General features: G+C 52.5%; 1 long non-coding RNA gene across 1 annotated transcript in view; it reads left to right on the top strand.

Moving 5' to 3' along the window:
* The window catches only part of LOC147124454 (uncharacterized), a 45,626-nt gene extending 24,365 nt beyond the window's left edge, over positions 1–21,261 (top strand). The window contains exon 3 of the long non-coding RNA XR_015079923.1: positions 20,260–21,261. This is a non-coding gene — a long non-coding RNA (uncharacterized LOC147124454). The remainder of the gene's footprint in view (positions 1–20,259) is intronic.
* Positions 21,262–21,672: the final 411 nt, after the last annotated feature.

Here is a 21,672-nt window from a genome sequence, read left to right as displayed (position 1 = left end):
CCCCGCAGCGACTGGGAACCGTTCCCCTCTACCAGTCGCTGGGGGCGCCAGGCGCAAAGAAGGGCGGCGCCACTGAAGTTCCGGTTTGGGGCGCACAAAGGGCGTTGCACGATGAAATGACGTCAGGATCTGCGCGCGCAGCTGAGCGCGCGCAAAGACTTTGCGCCGACGCTAAATCTCTAGTGAAGTTGGGGAGAGGCGCAGATTGCGCTGCGCCCGGCCGCTAGCCGCCTAGCGCCCAACATCTCCTCCTCCTAAGGCGCTACCGGCTGGTGCAAGCAACTGAATTTATAGGCCATATTGTTTTTTTAAAAAGTTAATTACTTTCTAAATCTTTTATCTAATCTCATTAATTTTCCTACCTTTCCCCGTTTTTACAGGTAGGCCTCGAAGCCTGGGTGTCTGTTGCCAGCCATGCTGGACCCTAGGCAATTGTTTTGTGGCAAGCTCCTCCCACCCCTCACCCCCCACAACCGCCCCCCCACCCCGCTGGGCCCGATTCCGAACCAGCGGCCAGCTATCTTGGTAAAGGCTGGCTGGGCTCACTGCAAACTCCTCGCGCTTCATTCGGGGGGGCGGGGCTCGGGAGGGGAGGGGGAGCGGAGAGGGTTACCCCGGCAACCGGGCTCGCCAGCCGCAATCGGCCGTCTCAAGCCGCTCAGGCCCAGGCCCGGTCCCGGAGATCGGGAGGCGGAGAGGGGAGGAGGGTTACCAAGGCAACCGGGCCCGGCCAGCCGCAATCGGCTGTCTCAGGCCCGGCCTCGGGAGGGCGGGGCTCGGGCTCACCGGGGCGCTGCGCTCGGCATGTCGGTGCGTGGGGCGGCACGGAGCTCAGCGGAGCCATCGCCGGCAGAGGGGAGAGGGTCTGCTGGCTCCCCCCTCCCTTTCTCCCCACCCCTCCCCTTTCTCCCCCCCTCCCCTCTCCTCCCCTCCCCTTCCTCCCCCTTCCCCTTCCTCCCCCCCTCCCCTTCCTCCCCCTCCCCTTCCTCCCCATCCCCCTCCTCCCCCCCTCCCCACTCCCCCCCGTCGCGCTCTCTCTCCCCCCTTTCCCCCCTCCCCCCCTTCCCCCCAGTCGCGCTCTCTCTTCCCCCCCAGTCGCGCTCTCTCTTCCCACCCCCAGTCGCTCTCTCTCTTCCCCCCCCAGTCGCTCTCTCTCTTCCCCCCCCAGTCGCTCTCTCTCTTCCCCCCCCAGTCGCTCTCTCTCTTCCCCCCCAGTCGCTCTCTCTCTTCCCCCCCAGTCGCTCTCTCTCTTCCCCCCCAGTCGCTCTCTCTCTTCCCCCCCAGTCGCTCTCTCTCTTCCCCCCAGTCGCTCTCTCTCTTCCCCCCAGTCGCTCTCTCTCTTTCCCCCCCAGTCGCTCTCTCTCTTCCCCCCCAGTCGCTCTCTCTCTTCCCCCCCCAGTCGCTCTCTCTCTTCCCCCCAGTCGCTCTCTCTCTTCCCCCCCAGTCGCTCTCTCTCTTCCCCCCAGTCGCTCTCTCTCTTCCCCCCCAGTCGCTCTCTCTCTTCCCCCCAGTCGCTCTCTCTCTTGCCCCCCAGTCGCTCTCTCTCTTCCCCCCAGTCGCTCTCTCTCTTCCCCCCCAGTCGCTCTCTCTCTTCCCCCCAGTCGCTCTCTCTCTTCCCCCCAGTCGCTCTCTCTCTTCCCCCCCAGTCGCTCTCTCTCTTCCCCCCCAGTCGCTCTCTCTCTTCCCCCCAGTCGCTCTCTCTCTTCCCCCCCAGTCGCTCTCTCTCTTCCCCCCCAGTCGCTCTCTCTCTTCCCCCCCAGTCGCTCTCTCTCTTCCCCCCCAGTCGCTCTCTCTCTTCCCCCCCAGTCGCTCTCTCTCTTCCCCCCAGTCGCTCTCTCTCTTCCCCCCCAGTCGCTCTCTCTCTTCCCCCCCAGTCGCTCTCTCTCTTCCCCCCCAGTCGCTCTCTCTCTTCCCCCCCAGTCGCTCTCTCTCTTCCCCCCCAGTCGCTCTCTCTCTTCCCCCCAGTCGCTCTCTCTCTTCCCCCCCAGTCGCTCTCTCTCTTCCCCCCCAGTCGCACTCTCTCTTCCCCCCCCAGTCGCTCTCTCTCTTCCCCCCCAGTCGCTCTCTCTCTTCCCCCCAGTCGCTCTCTCTCTTCCCCCCCAGTCGCTCTCTCTCTTCCCCCCCAGTCGCTCTCTCTCTTCCCCCCCAGTCGCTCTCTCTCTTCCCCCCCAGTCGCTCTCTCTCTTCCCCCCCAGTCGCTCTCTCTCTTCCCCCCCAGTCGCTCTCTTCTCTTCCCCCCCAGTCGCTCTCTCTCTTCCCCCCCAGTCGCTCTCTCTCTTCCCCCCCAGTCGCTCTCTCTCTTCCCCCCCAGTCGCTCTCTCTCTTCCCCCCCAGTCGCTCTCTCTCTTCCCCCCCAGTCGCTCTCTCTCTTCCCCCCCAGTCGCTCTCTCTCTCCCCCCCCAGTCGCTCTCTCTCTCCCCCCCAGTCGCTCTCTCTCTCCCCCCCAGTCGCTCTCTCTCTCCCCCCCAGTCGCTCTCTCTCTTCCCCCCCAGTCGCTCTCTCTCTTCCCCCCAGTCGCTCTCTCTCTTCCCCCCCAGTCGCTCTCTCTCTTCCCCCCCAGTCGCTCTCTCTCTTCCCCCCCAGTCGCTCTCTCTCTTCCCCCCCAGTCGCTCTCTCTCTTCCCCCCCAGTCGCTCTCTCTCTTCCCCCCCAGTCGCTCTCTCTCTTCCCCCCCAGTCGCTCTCTCTCTTCCCCCCCCAGTCGCTCTCTCTCTTCCCCCCCAGTCGCTCTCTCTCTTCCCCCCCAGTCGCTCTCTCTCTTCCCCCCCAGTCGCTCTCTCTCTTCCCCCCCAGTCGCTCTCTCTCTTCCCCCCCAGTCGCTCTCTCTCTTCCCCCCCCAGTCGCTCTCTCTCTTCCCCCCCAGTCGCTCTCTCTCTTCCCCCCCCAGTCGCTCTCTCTCTTCCCCCCCAGTCGCTCTCTCTCTTCCCCCCCAGTCGCTCTCTCTCTTCCCCCCCAGTCGCTCTCTCTCTTCCCCCCCCAGTCGCTCTCTCTCTTCCCCCCCAGTCGCGCTCTCTCTCTTCCCCCCCAGTCGCTCTCTCTCTTCCCCCCCAGTCGCTCTCTCTCTTTCCCCCCCCCCCAGTTGCTCTCTCTCTTCCCCCCCCAGTCGCTCTCTCTCTTCCAACAATCACATGCCCTCGAAAAAGCCTCGGCACCGCCGGGCACTCCAGCTGGTATATATATATAAAAGGATTGATCTGTCTGTCTGTCTATCTGTCTGTCTGTCTGTCCTTCGGTGTGTCTGTCCGGCTATACACTCGAAAGTTATAGAGCGTACCTACACGTGCGTTCCGTCCAAAGAAAGCTTACCATTCCAGGACGGTCGTAAGCGTGTTTACTTTTCGGTCGGACAAAAATTGTTCGCGCGTTATACAAAAAACCTTCAAAATTAAACTAATTATCTGCTAATTACCATTGATTGACTGACGTCAAGGTCGCCCAATCCTATGCCGTCATGATTGACCAATCCTACAGTTCAGTCACCTGATGGTTGGCCAATCGGTGTGTGTGTGGGCGGGACTAATCGTTTTCATCTCAGGGATCTGGCAGCCATTGCTTCAACTACTTCCAGCTCAAAATCTGCTAATCCAGCTTCTAAAAAGTTAGTATCTCTTTTAAAAATAACATAAGATTTACCAAAACCGTTTTATAAGTACTTTCACTTTCATCTTTCAAGGTATTAAAAGGTAGAAATGTTGCCCGGCAGCACATTCACAGAGGGACAGACAGACAGGCCCAAAAGCCTGGGACTCGATTTAAACCGCCCGGCCCAAAACAGCCCTTGCAACGCCGGGCTCCTCCAGCTAGTATACTTATAAAACACCTTGGGATTTTCCCTTATTTTGCCCACCAGTGTTTTTTCATGCCCCCTCTTCACTCTCCTAATTTCCATAATCTGTAACCTCATGGCCCGGCATATCCCTCACTCTACCATTACCATCAAGCCAGGGGACCAACCCTGGCTCAATAAAGAGTGTAGAAGAGCATGCCACGAGCAGCACCAGGCGTATAATGAGGTGCCAACCTGGGGAAGCTGCAACACAGGACTACATGCATGCTAAAAAGCAGAAGCAGCATGCTATAGACAGGGCTAAGAGATCCCACAATCAATGGCTCAGATCAAAGCTCTGCAGTCCTGCCACATCCAGTCATGAATGGTGGTGGACCATTAAACAACTTGTGGGAGGAGGAGGCTCCAAGGATATCACCATCCTCAATGATGGTGGAGCCCAACACGTGTGTGCAGAAGAGAAAGCTGACGCATTTGCAACCATCTTCAGCCAGAAGTACCGAGTGGATGATCCATATCGGCCTCCTCCTGAGGTCCCCACCATCACAGAAGCCAGTCTTCAGCCAATTCAATTCACTCCAAGTGATATCATGAAACGGCTGAGTGCACTGGATACAGCAAAGGCTATGGGTCCCAGCTGTCGTGCTGAAGACTTGTGCTCCAGAGCTAGCTGCGCCTCTAGCCAAGCTGTTCCAGTACAGCTACAACACTGGCATCTATCCAACAATGTGGAAAACTGCCCAGGTATGTCCTGTCCACAAAAAACAAGACCAATCCAATCCGGCCAATTACCGCCCCATCAGTCTACTCTCAATCATCAGCGAAGTGATGGAAGGTGTCGTCGACAGTGCTATCAAGCGGCACTTACTCATCAATAACTTGCTCACTGATGCCCAGTTTGGGTTCTGCCAAGACCACTCGGCTCCTGCCCAAACATGGACAAAGGAGCTGAATTCCAGAGGTGAGATGAGAGTGTCTGCCTTTGACATCAAGGTAGTATTTTCTTCAAGAAAGGTGACAAGTCCGATTGTGGTAATTACAGAGGAGTCTCCCTGCTGTGTGCCACAGGGAAAGTCATCGCAAGAATCCTCCTCAGTTGCCTTCTCCCAGTGGCTGAAGAGCTCCTCCCAGAGTCACAATGTGGATTCCGCCCACTAAGGGGCACAATGGACATGATCTTCACCACACGTCAGCTGCAAGAAAAATGCAGAGAACAGTACCAACCGCTGTACATGGCCTTCTTTGACCTCACAAAGGCCTTCGACACCGTCAACCGTGAGGGATTATGGAGTGTCCTCCTCAAATTCGGAAGCCCTCAAAGGTTTGTCACCATCCTCTGCCTGCTTCACGATGACATGCAAGCCATGATCCTGACCAACAGATCCACCACAGACCCAATTCACATACGGACCGGGGTCAAGCAAGGCTGTGTCATCGTACCAACGCTCTTCTTGATCTTCCTGGCTGCAATGCTCCATCTCACCCTCAGTAAGCTCCCCGCTGGAGTGGAGCTAATCTACAGAACAAACGGGAAACTGTTCAACCTCCGTCGCCTCCAGTCCAGATCCAAGATCATCCCATCCTCTGTCATCAAATTACAGTATGCAGACGACGCTTGCGTCTGCAGTCATTCGGAGGTCGAAGTCCAAACCATCGTCAACGCCTTCACTGAAGCGTACGAGAGCATGGGCCTTACACTAAACATCCGTAAGACAAAGGTCCTCTACCAACCTGCCCCTGCCACACAGTGCTGCTCCCCGATTATCAAAATCCATGACGAGGCCTTGGACAACGTGGACCACTTTCCATACCTCGGGTGCCTACCGTCAACAAGGGCAGACGTCGATGACTAAGCCCAACACCACCTTCAGTGTGCCAGTGCAGCCTTCGGTCGCCTGAGGAAGAGAGTGTTTGAAGACCAGGAGCTCAAAACCAGCACCAAGCTCATGGTTTACAGAGCAGTAGTGATACCCGCCCTCCTGTATGCTTCCGAGACATGGACCATGTACAGCAGGCACCTCAAAACACTGGAGAGGTACCACCAACGCTGCCTCTGCAAGATCCTGCAAATCCATTGGCAGGATAGGCGCACCAATGTCAGTGTTCTCGCTCAGGCCAACATCCCAAGCATGGAAGCTTTGACCACGCTCGATCAGCTCTGATGGACGAGCCACATCGTCCGCATGTCCAATACGAGACTCCCAAAGCAAGCGCTCTACTCGGAGCTCCGACACGGCAAGAGAGCCCCAGTTGGGCAGAGGAAACGCTTCAAGGACACCCTCAAAGCCTCCTTCAAAACGTGTAACATCCCCACCGACACCTGGGAATCCCTGGCCCAAAACCGCACAAAGTGGAAGGTGCCGAACACCTCGAGTCTCTTCGCCGGGAGCAAGCGCAAGGAGCGCATGTCAACCCAAGCACCCCACCCACCCGCCCCTTCAACCACCGTCTGCCCTACCTGTGACAGAGACTGTAGGTCCCGCATTGGACTCATCAGTCACCTGTGAATTCATTTTTAGCGTGGAAGTGTAACCGGTTTTTGCGGTGGCCAATTTCCTATGGCCCCTGCCGCAATCGCCAATTATTGTAAGTGGTTTCGCCCCTGCCCGTAGCGAACACACAAACCCCTTTACTACAAGTTCTGGACGATCGGGATTACTGAGGACAGATTTGAACACGGATAGCGTTTTCGGGCTCACCCGTACAGTGTTTATTAAGGTTAACAAAAACCACTCCACTCGCATACATAACGAGCAGTGTGAACACAACAGTACAGTTTAAAACAGTACAACCCAGACTTGTCCAACAAGCCCCTGCCGTGCCGACTTACCACGGCCTAAAAACACCCTCCCGTGAACTAAACTATCACAGGACCCTTCCAACGCTAAACCCCTTCTGGTTTGGTAGGAACATACAAGCAGCCCCTCACACAGCTAAGTGATCTTGTGGGTGTGTAGGCTTGGCAATGCTCACCGAGATTGCCCTTTTGATCTTGCTTGCAGCTTTCTCCCATACAACTCGGCTACCTGGTTCCGTACCGGCCTTGCGGCATGCGAGATCCAGCCTTAGTCGAAGTCCGTCTCGGTTGGAAGAGCAAGGCTCTGCTCCCCTTGATGTTCCATTATGTGGAGGGCAGGAGAGAGAGAGAGAGCTATCCAACTGCTCTCTTTTATACCCCTGCAAAACACAGACCGCAGCCTGTGGTATTAATGGACACATGGCCTGCGGGGATGGTTTTCGATGGCTTGAATGGTTTGCCTGCCGATTAACTTAACAAGTTCATCTTGACTAGAACAATGAGTCATCAGCCTTGTTAATCAAGACTTGGGAGTTGGCCTCTCGGGCCATTGTTCCCAAGTACAGTTCATTTCTGTTGTATCCGTGTGTTAATGGAGACACTGAAGACAGGAGTTGGTTTCACAGGTGTTTACTGAACAAAGTCTGGAGGGGAACTAACTGATACAACACAATATACAGGCTTATATAGCCCGAGTGGCCATTACCGGCATTACAGTACACAGGGGGCTCTTAAAGGCACATACACTACAATTCCTCCCCTTTTAGCCAACCAGTACATAATATTTTAAGTAATCATTAATTACATGTTACAAGAAAAATAATCTACACATTGCTGCAGTTAATTAATTATAAGTCAGTCTCTCTGGAGGCTTCCTGACTCGGTCCGGATAACGCCTCGGTGGTGTAGTAGTTTCTGGTGGTGTAGTAGGTTCTTTTGGCAAGGCTGATTCGGCTTGAATGCCAGTGTCGGGTTCATCGGGTTCCAGTATCACCGGATCGGAGGTAGCTATGGGTATCTCTACTTAATCATTAGGCATATAGAGTTGTGGTGTAGGTTGTCCCTTTTCGGATGACTCTATGATTTGGTCAGCATGGCGCCTTATTATGCTTTCTCCGATGTCCACGGTATACATCAGCGGTCCTAGTCGTGTGCAGATAGTTCCAGGCTGCCATTTCTCGGTACGGTAGTCCCGGGCCAAAACTTGTTGACCTATCTGGAAGGTTCTAGTTGGCCTTTCATTCATGCCTTGAAATTGCCGGTTCTCCACATCCCTTCTGATGTTTGGCTTGATCAAATCCAGCCGGCATCTTAGGCTTCTATTGAAGAACATCATGGCGGGAGTTTGGTTTGTAACCATATGTGTTGCATTCCTGTATGCAAACAAGAAGTTATCCACCTTGTGCTGAAGTTTTATGTCTTCATTACCCATGGCCTTTATGGCCTTCTTGAAGGTCTGGACAAACCTTTCAGCCAATCCATTGGTGGCGGGATGGTATGGGGCGGACGTGTAGTGCTTAACCCCATTGTTTTTTAAGAACTTCCTGAATTCTTCGGACACAAATTGCGGTCCATTACCAGAACAGATCTGTTCAGGCAGCCCATTCCTGGCAAATATGGTCCTTAATACTGTGATGGTTTTTTCCGTGGTGGTGGAGGACATCTTTATTACCTCCGGCCACTTGGAGTGTGCATCAACCGTGATTAAGAACATTGAGTCCATAAATGGACCAGCAAAGTCGATGTGTACCCTTTGCCAGGGAGATGAGGGCCACTCCCATGGATGTAGAGGGGCTTGTGGTGGAGCGTTTTGGACCTTCTGGCATCCTAGGCAGCTCTTGGTCATTTCTTCGATGTCTCCATCGATACCTGGCCACCATACAAATGCCCTGGCTAGGTTCTTCATTTTCACTCCACCCAGATGCCCCTCGTGAAGCTCCTTTCGCACTTTATCCTGGAGTTTGGGTGGAATCACCACTCTGGATCCACACATCAAGGTTCCTCGGCACACTGACAGCTGTTCTGTTCTTTGCGAGAATGCTGGCAACAGTGGTTCGCCATGTGCTGGCCATCCCTTCACTGTTAAATCGTAGACTCGTGAGAGAGTCGGGTCATTTCTAGTTTCCCTTTCAATGGCAGAATTTGTTACTGGTAGACATTCGACTATGGTAGAGTGGAAAATCTCCACTGGGTCTACGGTAGGTGCTTCTTCTACCGTTGGCAACGGTAGGCGCGATAAACCGTCAGCATTCCCATGCTGTTTTGATCCTTTGTATTCTATGTTATATTGGTGTGCCCCTAGAAAAAGTGACCACCTCTGTAGCCTTTGCGCTGTCATAATGGGAACACCCTTTTTAGGGTTGAATATGGAGATGAGGGGTTGATGGTCAGTCAACAAGGTAAATTTTTGTCTGTAGGTAACGGTTGAATTTCTTCACTCCCCATACCAGGCTGAGTGCTTCCCTGTCGATTTGGGCATAGTTACGCTCAGCTGAGTTCAATGAGCGTGACGCAAAAGCTATCGGCCGTTCCGAGCCATCAGGGAATTTATGCGATAATACTGCTCCTACGCCGTAAGGGGATGCATCGCACGCCAGTCTGATTGGCAGTGATGGATTGTAATGAGCCAAAACTTCTTTGGACGTGATTAAGTCTTTGCATTTATGGAAGGCACGTTTACAGTCTTCGCTCCATTTCCAAATTACTCCTGTTTGTAGCAGTTCATTAAGAGGGTGCAGAAGAGTTGATAAGTTCAGTAAAAATTTATGATAGTAATTTATTAATCCCAGGAACGACCTTAATTGTGAAACATTTTCAGGTGCTGGGGCTTTTATGACCGCTTCAATTTTTTCAGGTGACTTATGCAACCCTTCCTTATTAATTATGTGGCCACAATATGATATTTGATTCTGGAAAAATTCGCACTTGGGGCGATTTGCTCGTAGGCCCCGTTCTCTCAGCCTAGTGAGCACCTGCTCCAAATTGGCACGGTGCTCGTTGTCGTTTTCTCCTGTTACAAGGATGTCGTCTAGGTAGCATTGAGTCCCCGGAATCCCTTGGAGGACTTGCTCCATAGCTCTTTGCCAGATAGCTGGAGCAGATGCTACTCCGAAAACCAGTCGATTGTACTGGTACAGACCTTTGTGTGTATTTATCGTGAGAGATTTTTTAGAGGCCTCTTCAACCTCCATCTGTAGATATGCCTGTGCCAAGTCAATTTTGGTGAAACGTTTCCCTCCGGATAGTGAGGCGAAAATATCTTCTATCCTCGGAAGAGGATACTGTACCGAGTGAAGGACCGGGTTTACAGTCACCTTGAAGTCTGCACAGATGCGAATTTTTCACTGTTCTTCAGATTTATCATTATTCAACGCTTTCTTCATGACTGGGACGATGGGTGTTGCCCACTCGCTCCAATCTATTTTGGATAATACGCCTGCCTTTTCCAAATTCTCCAGCTCTGCCTCGACTGCTGGACGAATTGCGTATGGCACCGGTCTTGCCTTAAAAAACTTGGGAATTGCCGCATCTTCCACTTTTATTGAGGCGGTAATGCCTTTCAAGGTCCCTAGTTTCTCTTGAAACACTTCCTTGGCGTTGGCCAAGATGTCTTTTAATCGTCCAGGTATGACATCATCATCGTTTTTTTCCTTACTGGTTACCGTCAGTGCCTGAATGGAGTGGCAGTCTAAACGTATTTTCCTGATCCATTCACGTCCCAACAGCGGTGGACCACCATCTTGTAGAACGTATAAATACAACTTTTGTATTTCCTTGCCATTGTATACAACAGGCACCCTTATTTTTCCATTGGGGTATACTTTCTGCCCCGTATATGTTTTCAAGATAATGGATGTGTCTTTTAAAGGTATATGCGGAAATAGCCGCTCGTAATCCCGTCGATTTATGACGGTCAGAGCTGATCCTGTATCTAGCTCCATTTTAACTGGGGACCCTGCTATTGTGAGGGTAACCCAAATGGTCTGGTAATCTTCTTTGGCAATTACATTATGTAATTTGAGACAGCTTAGTCTCTTGTTTTCGGAGTCGCTATCGCTCTTCTGGTCTTCGGAGCTACTGTCCATCATTATTTGTACCTTTTTGTACTTTTCTTTATTGATTTTTTTTTTCCTGTCCGAGGATTTTTTTTTCCAGATCGGCATACCCGTGCAATGTGTCCAATCTTTCCGCATTGCCTGCATGCTTTGTCCTTGAACCAGCAGTCCCTCTGGTAATGGGTGGATCTGCCGCAGCGATAACATCTCTCAAAACCCTGTGTCATTTCATGGGTGCCGAAGTCCTGTGTCTTTTTTTGTATCTCTGCAGCTCCTCTTGCGGCTGCTTCGTATGATACAGTCATACTGAAAGCCTTGTCCAGTGTTAAATCTTTCTCAGAAAGCAGCCTTTTCTGTGTTCCTTCACTTAGGAGACCGCAGACGAATTTGTCTCGAAGATAATCTGCTAGTCCTGCCCCGAATTGGCAGTGCTTTGATAGCTTTCTTAATTCGGTGAGGTAATCAGCGTTACTTTCATTCTTGTGTTGATTCCTCTTGAAGAATTTGAATCGTTCCGCTATCAGCAGCGGTGTTGGGTTTAAGTGCTCCTGTAGGGTATCAACAATTTCTTTAAAATTCTTCTCCTTTGGTTTGGCTGGAGTGATTAAGTTTTGTAACAGCCCGTATGTCTTTGCGCCCATTAGATTTAGAAGTACTGACGCTTTTTTTCATTTTCTATTCCATTTGCGGTGCAATATACCTCCACTCTTTCCACATATGTGGTCCAATCCTCTATCTCGTTATCAAAAGCATCAATATTGCCAGACTTAGGCATCCTAGAAAAAAAATGGCGCTTCCCGCGCTTTTCTTTCTTTTCTGCAGAAAAGATATGGCGCTTCCCCGCCGCTGCTGCCGATGACAACGCTGTTTCCCGCGGGTTTCCCTTTTTATTTATTTATTTACAGGTGGAGACTCGTTCCCGCCGGACTCTCTCTGCTAGGTCTGAACGCCGACCTGCTTGCAGCGCCGGCCATCTCCCGAGTGCTCCCTCCCCGTCTGTTACTGCTTGCCTCCGCCTTCGCTGCTTGGCCTAGCTGCAGAGCCAGCCGCTGGAGCCCCAGCCCGACGCCCAGGAAGGATTATTGCAGTACCTGCCACCAGCTCGGCTAGCTGGTGAAACCACAGCTTTTTCTTTTTCTTGATTTTCTTCGACTTTGGACGCCAGAGGAATCGATGTCCTTGAGGTGCTGCCGAATTGCAGGTAAGTCCGTTCCCATCCTCGTCGCCACTGTTGTATCCGTGTGTTAATAGAGACACTGAAGACAGGAGTTGGTTTCACAGGTGTTTACTGAACAAAGTCTGGAGGGGAACTAACTGATACAACACAATATACAGGCTTATATAGCCCGAGTGGCCATTACCGGCATTACAGTACACAGGGGGCTCTTAAAGGCACATACACTACAATTTCCATACGAATGAGTCATCTCCAGCTTGAGTGGTTTTTCACTGTTTCCCCCCCCCAAACAACCTGTCCAGTTTTTAATAAGTGTGAAAATCTGCGCCGACTGCTACAGAAGCAATTCATCCTCGGTTCCGAGGGACTGCCTAAGAAGAAGAAGATTTGACCGAGTGTGGCATCAAGGAGACTTAGTAAAACTGAAGTCAATGAGAATCGGGGGGGAAAACTCTCCAGTGGCTGGAGTTATACCTAGCACAAAGGAAGATGGTTGTGGTGGTTGGAGGTCAATCATCGCAGCCCCAGGACATCCCTGCAGGAGCTCCTCAGGGCAGTGTCCTAGGCCCGACCGTCTTCAGCTGCTTCATCAATGATCTTCCCTCCAACATAAGGTGAGAAATAGGGATGTTCGCTGATGACTGCACAGTGTTCAGTGCCATTCACAACTCCTCAGGTATTGAAGCAGTCCATGCCCGCATGCAACAAGACCTGGATGCCGTTCAGGCTCGGGCTGATAAGTGGCAGGTACCATTTGCGCCACCCAAATGCCAGGCAATGACTTTTTATTTCTTTTAATTTGTTTTATGGGATGTGGAAGTCGCTGGCAAGGCCAGCATTAATTGCCCATCCCTAATTGCCCTTGAGAAGGTGGTGGTGAGCTACCGCCTTGAACTGCTGCAGTCCATGTGGTGAAGATACTCCCACAGTGCTGTTAGGTAGGGAATTTCAGGATTTTGACCCAGCGACGATGAAGGATCGGCGATATATTTCTAAGTCAGGATGGTGTATGATTTGAAGGGGATCTTGGAGGTGGTGGTGTTCCCATGCGCCTGCTGCCCTTGTCCTTCTAGGTGAAAGAGGTCGCGGGTTTGTAGGTGCTGCCGAAGAAGCCTTGGCGAGTTGCTGCAGTGCATCTTGTAGATGGTACACACTGCAGCCACGTGGTGGAGGGAGTGAATGTTTAAGGTGGTGGATGGGGTGCCAATCAAGCGGGCTATCGGTACCATCAACCTATGTTGTTTGTACCGATTTGGACCACGACCTCTGGCTGTTCACCCTCCCCCGTCAGAATGTTCTGCAGCTGCTCGGTGACATCCTTAACCCTGGCACCAGGAAGGCAACATACCATCCTGGAGTCACATTTGTGGCTGCAGAAAAACCTGTCTGCTCCCCTAACTATCGAATCCCCTACCACTGTTGCTTTCCCTATCTTCCTCCTCCCTCCCCAACTGTACAGCTGAGCCACCTGTGGTGCCGTGGACTTGGCTTTGTCTGTACTCCCCAGAGGAACCATTTCCCTCGCCAGTACTCCTAATAGTATACTGGTTGGAGAGCGAGATGCACTCAGGAAACTCCTGCACTACCTGCCTGGTCCTGCTCTTCTGTCTGGCGGTCACCCATTCCCTCTCTGCCTGCACACTCCTTAGCTGTGGGGTGACCACCTCTTTAAACCTGCTATCCACGTAGCTCTCAGCCTCGCGGATGCACCGCAGTGACGCCAGCTGCTGCTCAGCTGCCTAGGCCCTATGCTCTGTAACTCCCTCTCTAAACTTCTCCGCCTCCCTATCCTCCTTTAAGAACATAACATAAGAAATAGGAGCAGGAACAGGCCACTTGGCCCCTTGAGCCTGCTCCGCCATTCAATAAGATCATGGCTGATCTTAGGCTCAAAGCCACTTCTTTCCCCGCTCCCCATAACCTTTCACTCCCCTCTTTTGCAAAAATCTGTCTATCTCCACCATAAATGTATTTAATGACCCAGCCTCCACGGCTCTCTGGGGCAGAGAATGCCACAGATTTACAACCCTCCGAGAGAAGAAATTCCTCCTCATCTCAATTCTAAATGGGCGATCCTTTATTCTGAAACTATGCCCCCGAGTTCTAGTTTTCCTACAAGGGGAAACATCCTCTCTGCATCTACCTTGTCGAGCCCCCTAAGTATCTTATATGTTTCAGTAAGATCACCTCTCATTCTTCTAAATTCCAATGAGTATGGGCCCAACCTGCTCAACCTTTCCTCATAAGTCAACCCCCTCATCTCTGGAATTAACCTAGTGAATCGTCTCTGAACTGCCTCCAATGCAAGTATATCCTTAAGTAAGGAGACCAAAACTGTACACAGTACTCAAGGTGTGGTCTCACCAATACCCTGTACAGTTGTAGCAGGACTGCCCTGCTTTTATACTCCAACCCCCTTGAAATAAAGGCCAACATTCCATTTGCCTTTTTGATTACTTGCTGTACCTGCATGCTAACTTTTTGTGTTTCATGCACAAGGACCCCCAGGTCCCTCTGAACTGTAGCATTTTGTAATCTCCCTCCATTTAAATAATAATTTGCTTTTTTATTTTTCCTGCCAAAGTGGATAACCTCGCACTTTCCCACATTATACTCCTTCTGCCAAATGTTTAAGATGCTCCTTAAAACCACTGTTTGAACAAGCTTTTGGTCATCTGCCATAATTTCTTATGTGGCTTGGTGTCAATTTTTGTCTTATAACACTCCTGTGAAGTGCCTTGGGATGTTTTACTACATTAAAGGTGCTATATAAATACAAGTTGTTGTTGTTGTTAATATAATATATTAACAGTTATTAATTTAATATAGTATTGACTGTTACTAATTTAATATAGTACTAGCTGGAGTGCCCGGCGGTGCCGAGGCTTTTTTGAGGGCATGTTGTTGTTGGAAGAGAGAGAGAGACTGGGGAGAGAGAGAGCGACTGGGGGGAAGAGAGCGAGCGACTGGGGGGAAGAGAGAGAGCGACTGGGGGGAAGAGAGGGCGGAGAGGGCGGGGAGGGGGGGAGGGAGAGGGTGGGGAGGGGGGAGGGAGAGGGGGGAGGGGGGCAGGAGGGGAGGGGGAGGGGAGGGAGGGGGGGAGGGCCGGGGGGGAGGGAGGGGGGGCAGGGAGGAGAGGAGGGGGGTGAGGAGGGGGGAGAGGAGGGGGGGTGAGGAGGGGGGGGAGAGAGACAGAGGGAAGGAGAGAGAGAGGGCGAGTGGCCCGCGGCCGCAAATGGAGCCAAGCCCCGAGAACAGGCGTGAGCCGGCTTGAGGCTGAGAGACGGCCACGCCCGGTTGCCGGGGTAACCCTTCCCCCCCTTCCAAGCCCCCGTCCTCCCGAGCACCGGCCGCGCCGCCCCGCCCCGCACTCCACTCCCGAGAGCCCCGCTCTCCGAGCCCCACCCCGCCCCATACTCCCGAGAGCCCCGCCCACCCCGCCCTGCACTCCCGAGAGCCCCGCTCTCCGAGCCCCGCCCCCCCGGCCGAGCCGGCTTGAAGTCCGCCGATTGCGTCTGTGAGAGACGGCCGGCGGGCCCGGTTGCTGGGGTAACCCTTCCCGCTCACCAAGCCCCGGCCGAGATCCGCACTCCCGAGAGCCCCGCCCCCCCCCGCCCGAGCCGAGCGCAGAACAGAGAGGGACGCCGCGTCTCAGCTGCTCCTGCTGCGCGCGCACCCTGACCCTCGTGGCTGACGCCGTTGCCCCGGGTAACGTGACACGGGGGGGGCGGGCGGCGGGGTGAGGAGCTTAGCAGAAGCCGTGGGAGAATTACCTAGGTCGGGCCTGGCTGGGCAAGAAACACCCAGGCTTTCAGGCCTAACAAAAACGGGGAAAGGTAGGAAAAAGAATCTTCAGGTTAGAGAAAATATTTACAAATGAATGAAGTTTTTTTTAAAACAATTTAATAAATTCAATTTTATTTTGCTGGAAATGTATATTTGAAAAGAAAGACGCAGAAAGCAGGAAAAAGAATGGAAGCAAGATGGCGGCTACTCACCTCGGTTCAGAACGATAAGACCTCGAGGTCACTCTGTCGCTAATGAGCGGATAATGAGATGCTAATGAGCGGAATGTTGAAGGTTTTTCGGATACCGCGGGCGCGATTTTTGCCCGGCCGAAACGTAAATACGCTTAAGACCGTTTTGGAAAGGTAAGCTTTCTTTCGACGTAACGCACGCGTAGGTACGCTCTATAACTTTCGAGCGCATACCAGACAGACACACACGTGATGACAGACAGACAGAAGGACAGACAGACAGAAGCATCGCTTTATATAGATAAGATTAACAGTTACTAATTTAATATAGTATTAACAGTTACTAATTTAATATAGTATTAACAGTTACTAATTTAATATAGTACTTGCTGAAGTGCCCGGCGGTGCCGAGGCTTTTTCGAGGGAATGTTGTTGTTGGAAGAGAGAGAGAGCGACTGGGGGGAAGAGAGAGAGCGACTGGGGGGGAAGAGAGAGAGCGACTGGGGGGGGAAGAGAGAGAGCGACTGGGGGGAAGAGAGGGAGGGGAGGGCGGGGGGGGGAAGGGAGGGCGAGGGGAGGGGGGGAAGAGGGGAGGGGGGAGGGCGGGGGGGGAAGGGAGGGCGAGGGGAAGGGAGGGCGAGGGGGGAGGGGAGGGCGGGGAAGGGAGGGCGGAGGGGAGGGGGGGAAAAAGGGGGGGAAGGGAGGGCGGGGGGAGGGGTGGCGGGGGGGGGCGGGGGGAGGGGTGGCGGGGGGGGCGGGGGGGGAAGGGAGGGCGGGGGGCCCCCCCCGAGGGTCGCGCCCCCCCCCCGAGGTGAAGACCGCCGATTGCGCGCGCAGCAGGAGCTGAGACGCGGCGTCTCGCTCTGGCTCGGCCGGCGGGCCCGGTTTGCCACGGTAACCGTGACGCTGACCAAGCCCCGCCCGAGCCAGAGAGAGAGACGCCGCGTCTCAGCTGCTCCTGCTGCGCGCGCGGCCCCCCCCGAGTGTCGCGGCCCCCCCCCGAGTGTCGCGGCCCCCCCCCCGAGGGTCGCGGCCCCCCCCCGAGGGTCGCGGCCCCCCCCCCGAGGGTCGCGGCCCCCCCCCCGAGGGTTGCGGCCCCCCCCCCCCCGAGTGTTGCGGCCCCCCCCGAGGTGAAGACCGCTGATTGCGGCTGTGCGAGACGGCCGGCCGGGGTTGCCAGGGTAACGCTGGACGCCCAGCAAGCCCCGCCCCCCGGCCGAGCCAGAGAGAGACGCCGCATCTCAGCTCCTGCTGCGCGCGCACCCTAGCGGCGCTGGGCTGAGGCTCGGCCCTCCAGCCTTCGAGTGGGGCTGGGAGGTGCCTAGCTCGGGCGTGGGTGCAGAGGAGACGCCGAGGCTTCTAGGCCTACCTGGAAAAACGGGGAAAGATAGGAAAATTAATGAGATTAGATAAGTTAATTACTTTCTAAATCATTTTTTTTTTAAAACAATATGTGTTTTAAAAACAACGTTTTTTTTTAAGACGCAGAAAGCGGGAAAAAGAAAGGAAAAGTTTGGAATCAAGATGGCGGCGACTCACCTCGGTTCAGAAGGATAAGGCCCGGCCACACACACACCGATTGGCCCGGCGGCACACGCCAGCAACCCGGCGTACGATTGGTCGAGCTCGAGGTCACTCTGTCGCTAATGAGCGGATAATGAGATGCTAATGAGCGGAATGTTAAGGTTTTTGGGATACCGCGGGCGCGATTTTAGCCCGGCCAAAACGTAAATATGCTTAAAACCGTCTCGGAAGCGTAAGCTTTCTTTGGAGGTAACGCGCGCGTAGGTACGCCCTGTAACTTTCAAGCGCATACCCGACAGACGCACACGCGATGACAGACAGACAGAATGACAGACAGACAGACAGATGTACTGATTTATATATATAGACTAGCTGAAGTGCCCGGCGGTGCCGAGGCTTTTTCGACGGCATGTTGTTGTTGGAAGAGAGACAGAGAGAGCGACTGGGGGGGTGGGGGGGGAAGAGAGAGAGAGAGAGAGCGCGACTGGGGGGGAAGAGAGAGAGCGACGGGGGGAAGAGAGAGAGCGACTGGGGGGAAGGGAGGGCGGGGGGGGAGGGGAAGGGAGGGCGGGGGGAGGGGAAGGCGGGGGGAGAAGGGAAGGGAGGGCGGGGGGGGAGGGGAAGGGAGGGCGGGGGGGGAAGGGAGGGCGGGGGGGAAGGGGAAGGGGGTGCGGGGGGGAGGGGAGCGGGGGGGAGGGGGGAAGGGGCGGGGGGGAGGGGAGGGGGGGTGGAAGGGGGGGTGTGGGGGGAAGGGGGTGTGGGAGGAGGGTGGGGGCTGGGGAGGAAGTGGGTGTGGGGGGGAGGTGGCTGGGGGGTGTGGAGGGGGTAGGGGGGTGGGGGCTGGAGGGAAGTGGGTGTGGGAAGGGGGTGTGGGGGGGAAGGGGGTGTGGGGGTGGAAGTGGGTGTGGGGGGGGAAGGGGTGTTGGGGGGAAGGGGGTGTGAGGGGGCGTGGGGGTGGAAAGGGAGGGGGGAGATAAACTTAAAGTACAGGAAACTTTGTGCTATCCGACACCCACTCTTCAGAGTTAATGTTGAGAGATACAGAGATTCTTATCTCTGTATTTAACAACAAACACTGTTGCTTAGCAACAGCTTCTAAACACTCAGGTGTGGCCCTGCAGCTCTGTAGCTAAAGCTGTTGCTGTAGCTACAGACCTTGCACAGCTACACAGTCGATTGTCTGTCACAGACACAGATTTGGAGCACAGAAGCCCCACCCACTCTATGTTCCTGTACTAAGATGGCCACGCATGCACTCTGTTACACACTGAATCAAAATGGCGTCGCACTGAAACTTTTTGCCCTCCTTGACAAACATGGCTGCCGTTAACCGGGGGCTGTCTGCAGAAGAAATTTCCTCAGCTGCAAACACAGGATCTTCAGATTATTATTTGGGGCTTGCAACCTTACCCCAGTTGCTTATGAAGCCTCCCCACCTACTGACCCCGGGAATGGAGCTAAGGCAGCACACCCTCTGCCCTCTGCCATTGTTTGTCTCTGTGTAGGCCGGGAGCCTGGGTCTAGAGTTGCACTGCTGGCAGTTGGAGAAACCTAGGCCCCGGGCCTGGAAAAACGGTGAAAGGTAGGAGAATTATAGAGGTTAGACAAAAGATTTACAAATTAATTAACTTTATTTAAAAACAATTTGTGTTTTAAAAGCAACTTTTTTTTTGCTGGAAATGTATATTTGAAAAGAAAGACGCAGAAAGCAGGAAAAAGAATGGAAGCAAGATGGCGGCTACTCACCTCGGCTCAGAACGATAAGGCCCACCCACACACGCACCGATTGGCCCGGCGGCACACGCCAGCAACCCGGCGTACGATTGGTCGAGCTCGAGGTCACTCTGTCGCTAATGAGCGGATAATGAGATGCTAATGAGCGGAATGTTGAAGGTTTTTGGGATACCGCGGGCGCGATTTTAGCCCGGCCGAAACGTAAATACGCTTAAAACCGTCTCGGAAGCGTAAGCTTTCTTTGGAGGTAACGCGCGCGTAGGTACGCCCTGTAACTTACAAGCGCATAGCCCGCCAGACGCACACGCGATGACGGACAGAAGGACAGAAGTACCGATTTATATATATATAGATATAGATTAACAGGTACTAATCTCCAAGCTCCTGCTTTATCCCCAACCAGCTATTTAACCCCGGGCTCTAACTTGAAGAGCCCCTCTCTGACCACGCTCTTTAACAGAACTTAGCAGAAATAAACTTAAAACTTAAAAAAAACACTCATCAGCTACTCACCAATCAGCTCCTTCCCTTGTGCTGATGTCACTTTAGGTTTTTTACTCTGACGTCACTCTTTCAAATTCTGCCTGTGTTGAGTTGCTCTGCTCTCGCTGCACCCTTTATCCCCGCTCAGCTCTTGCTCCGCTTCCCGCTCAGGTCCGCTCCTTCCCTGTTCCATTTCTGGCAGGAATCCTGCTAATAAGGAAAATCCAGGCCTAATAGTCCATTAAGTGTAAATTAATTTTTATTCCCTTTTTTAATGCACTGGCAGGTCCATGCAACTTTAATCAGTGCACTTTCTCTGAGGATGGATGTGCTACAACTAATGGACAATTGAGGAGCCAATGCACCTACAGTAATGAAGCAAAGCCACTTATTAGGCTGCTAATAATGCACTTAATGTGCTCAATCTCATAAAAGTTGTCTAATTCTCTTGAGAAGTGCTCATTGGAAATCCAATGTAGACAGAAGCATTGTATTAGCTCACGTCAGCAATAAAACCATTCTACTTTTTGCTTTTAAAAATAGAAGCTTGTGTTGAAATAGTTATCTGTGAGCATACTGCATGCTGTTGTTTTCTTGTGGCTTATCACCATCAAAATATTTATCAAATATACTCCTATCTCATGTTTTTCTCATTCTCTTTTGTGTTTCATGCTGAATAATTTCTCTTTGTTTCTCTGTACCTGCCAATGCACTCAATCCCATCCAGAACCCAGCAAAGGACCAAATAGAAAGCGACACTGCCACAAGCACAACTCTTCAGCATCTACTGGACTCTGTAGAAGAACACAAGCCAGGGGGAGTTGGAGAGCCTGGTTCACTTTGACATCTGTGACATTAAGTTGTTCAATGAACCAGGGGAGCTTCCTTAACAGGTCCTCACAATCGTATGTAGCTGGGTGCACAAAGCACAGACCTTGATTGATAATAAATGACAGTACTGAGGAATGGAAGACACATGGGTAGTAAGCTTCTTCTTAACCAGCTCAGGCTGGAACCCAACCCCCATTCTGAAGAGTGATGATTCAAAAAAACAAGTTAGTCATATCTTCCAAACTTGAAGTGAGTATCATGTACTGAGTAGAAACTGATAGACATGAAATGGGAGATAGAAGAGAAGAATAAATGAAAAAGACAAAGAGGTATGGAAAAAGAGAAGACTAAGAGAGGTGGGGAAAGAGAAATACATTGAAAATTGTGCAGGGCATGCTGACCTCCATATCTGAATTCTGATAAGCATTCCATTTACACAAGTGGCATTTCATAAAATCTGCTGCTATATTGAAACCTATGGTTCTTTGTTGGTAGACTATTTCATTTTGGACTCTTGAGCTTTACAAGCTCATTACTCCTGATATGCAATGACTCACGGAACAGATAAATTATTTTTTTTAATTTTGAGGATATAATGTAAAGGGGTAAAATTTTGTTGTCTTCACATGGACAATAATCTGGCGGAGTGGATTGCCCATCATTATAGAACCCATTCAATTCTCATTGCATTGAAATTGTAGGGGGTTTTGTTCCAGGGGCTTATTGTAGGTCAGCCAGTTATGTTTTCCTGAGCTGCCCTGCCCGCTGTGCGGTTGCGAATCGCTTTCCCCTTCCTGATTCTGAGCTCAGGACTTATCGAGTGGTAACAAGGACAAACGAACAGACCAGTGGATTGGTGCAAGGAAAACCAATGTTTATTAATTAGAAAAGCTAACACTACAAGAAAAACAGTATTATACAGAAGATAAAAGAAATCGCTATGGATGCAATACAGTTTTACACTTAACGGGAGAAGAAACGGACACAACGAGGGAAAAATTCTAAAATCACAATTTTGTAATACCCCTTTAACTCCCACCCTTACACCTAGCTAGGTTGTCTTGTGACGGCCAGAAAGATAATGCTCACCGGTGAAACAGATGAAAAGGCCTGGCCCTTGTGCCCCGCTGCTGCCGTCAAAATGTGCTTGCGATACTTTCTAGATGGTTTTCCTTCTTGGTTGCTAGCAGACAAACAGGACACTGGGCCGAGGCGAAGAGAGAGAGAGAGGTGCTGGGCCGCCCCAGTTATATCCTCTCGGCAATGGGTCATTATCGCGCCTCATCAGTCCGTTCCATTGTCCGATTTG

Source organism: Somniosus microcephalus, chromosome 1 (assembly GCF_052327205.1).
Source record: "Somniosus microcephalus isolate GS21.2 chromosome 1, FLI_Smic_1.0, whole genome shotgun sequence".
In the NCBI taxonomy this organism is placed as follows: Eukaryota; Metazoa; Chordata; class Chondrichthyes; order Squaliformes; family Somniosidae; genus Somniosus; species Somniosus microcephalus.
The sequence above is the reverse complement of the archived record's forward strand: the minus strand, read 5'-3'. Positions and strand labels throughout refer to the sequence as shown.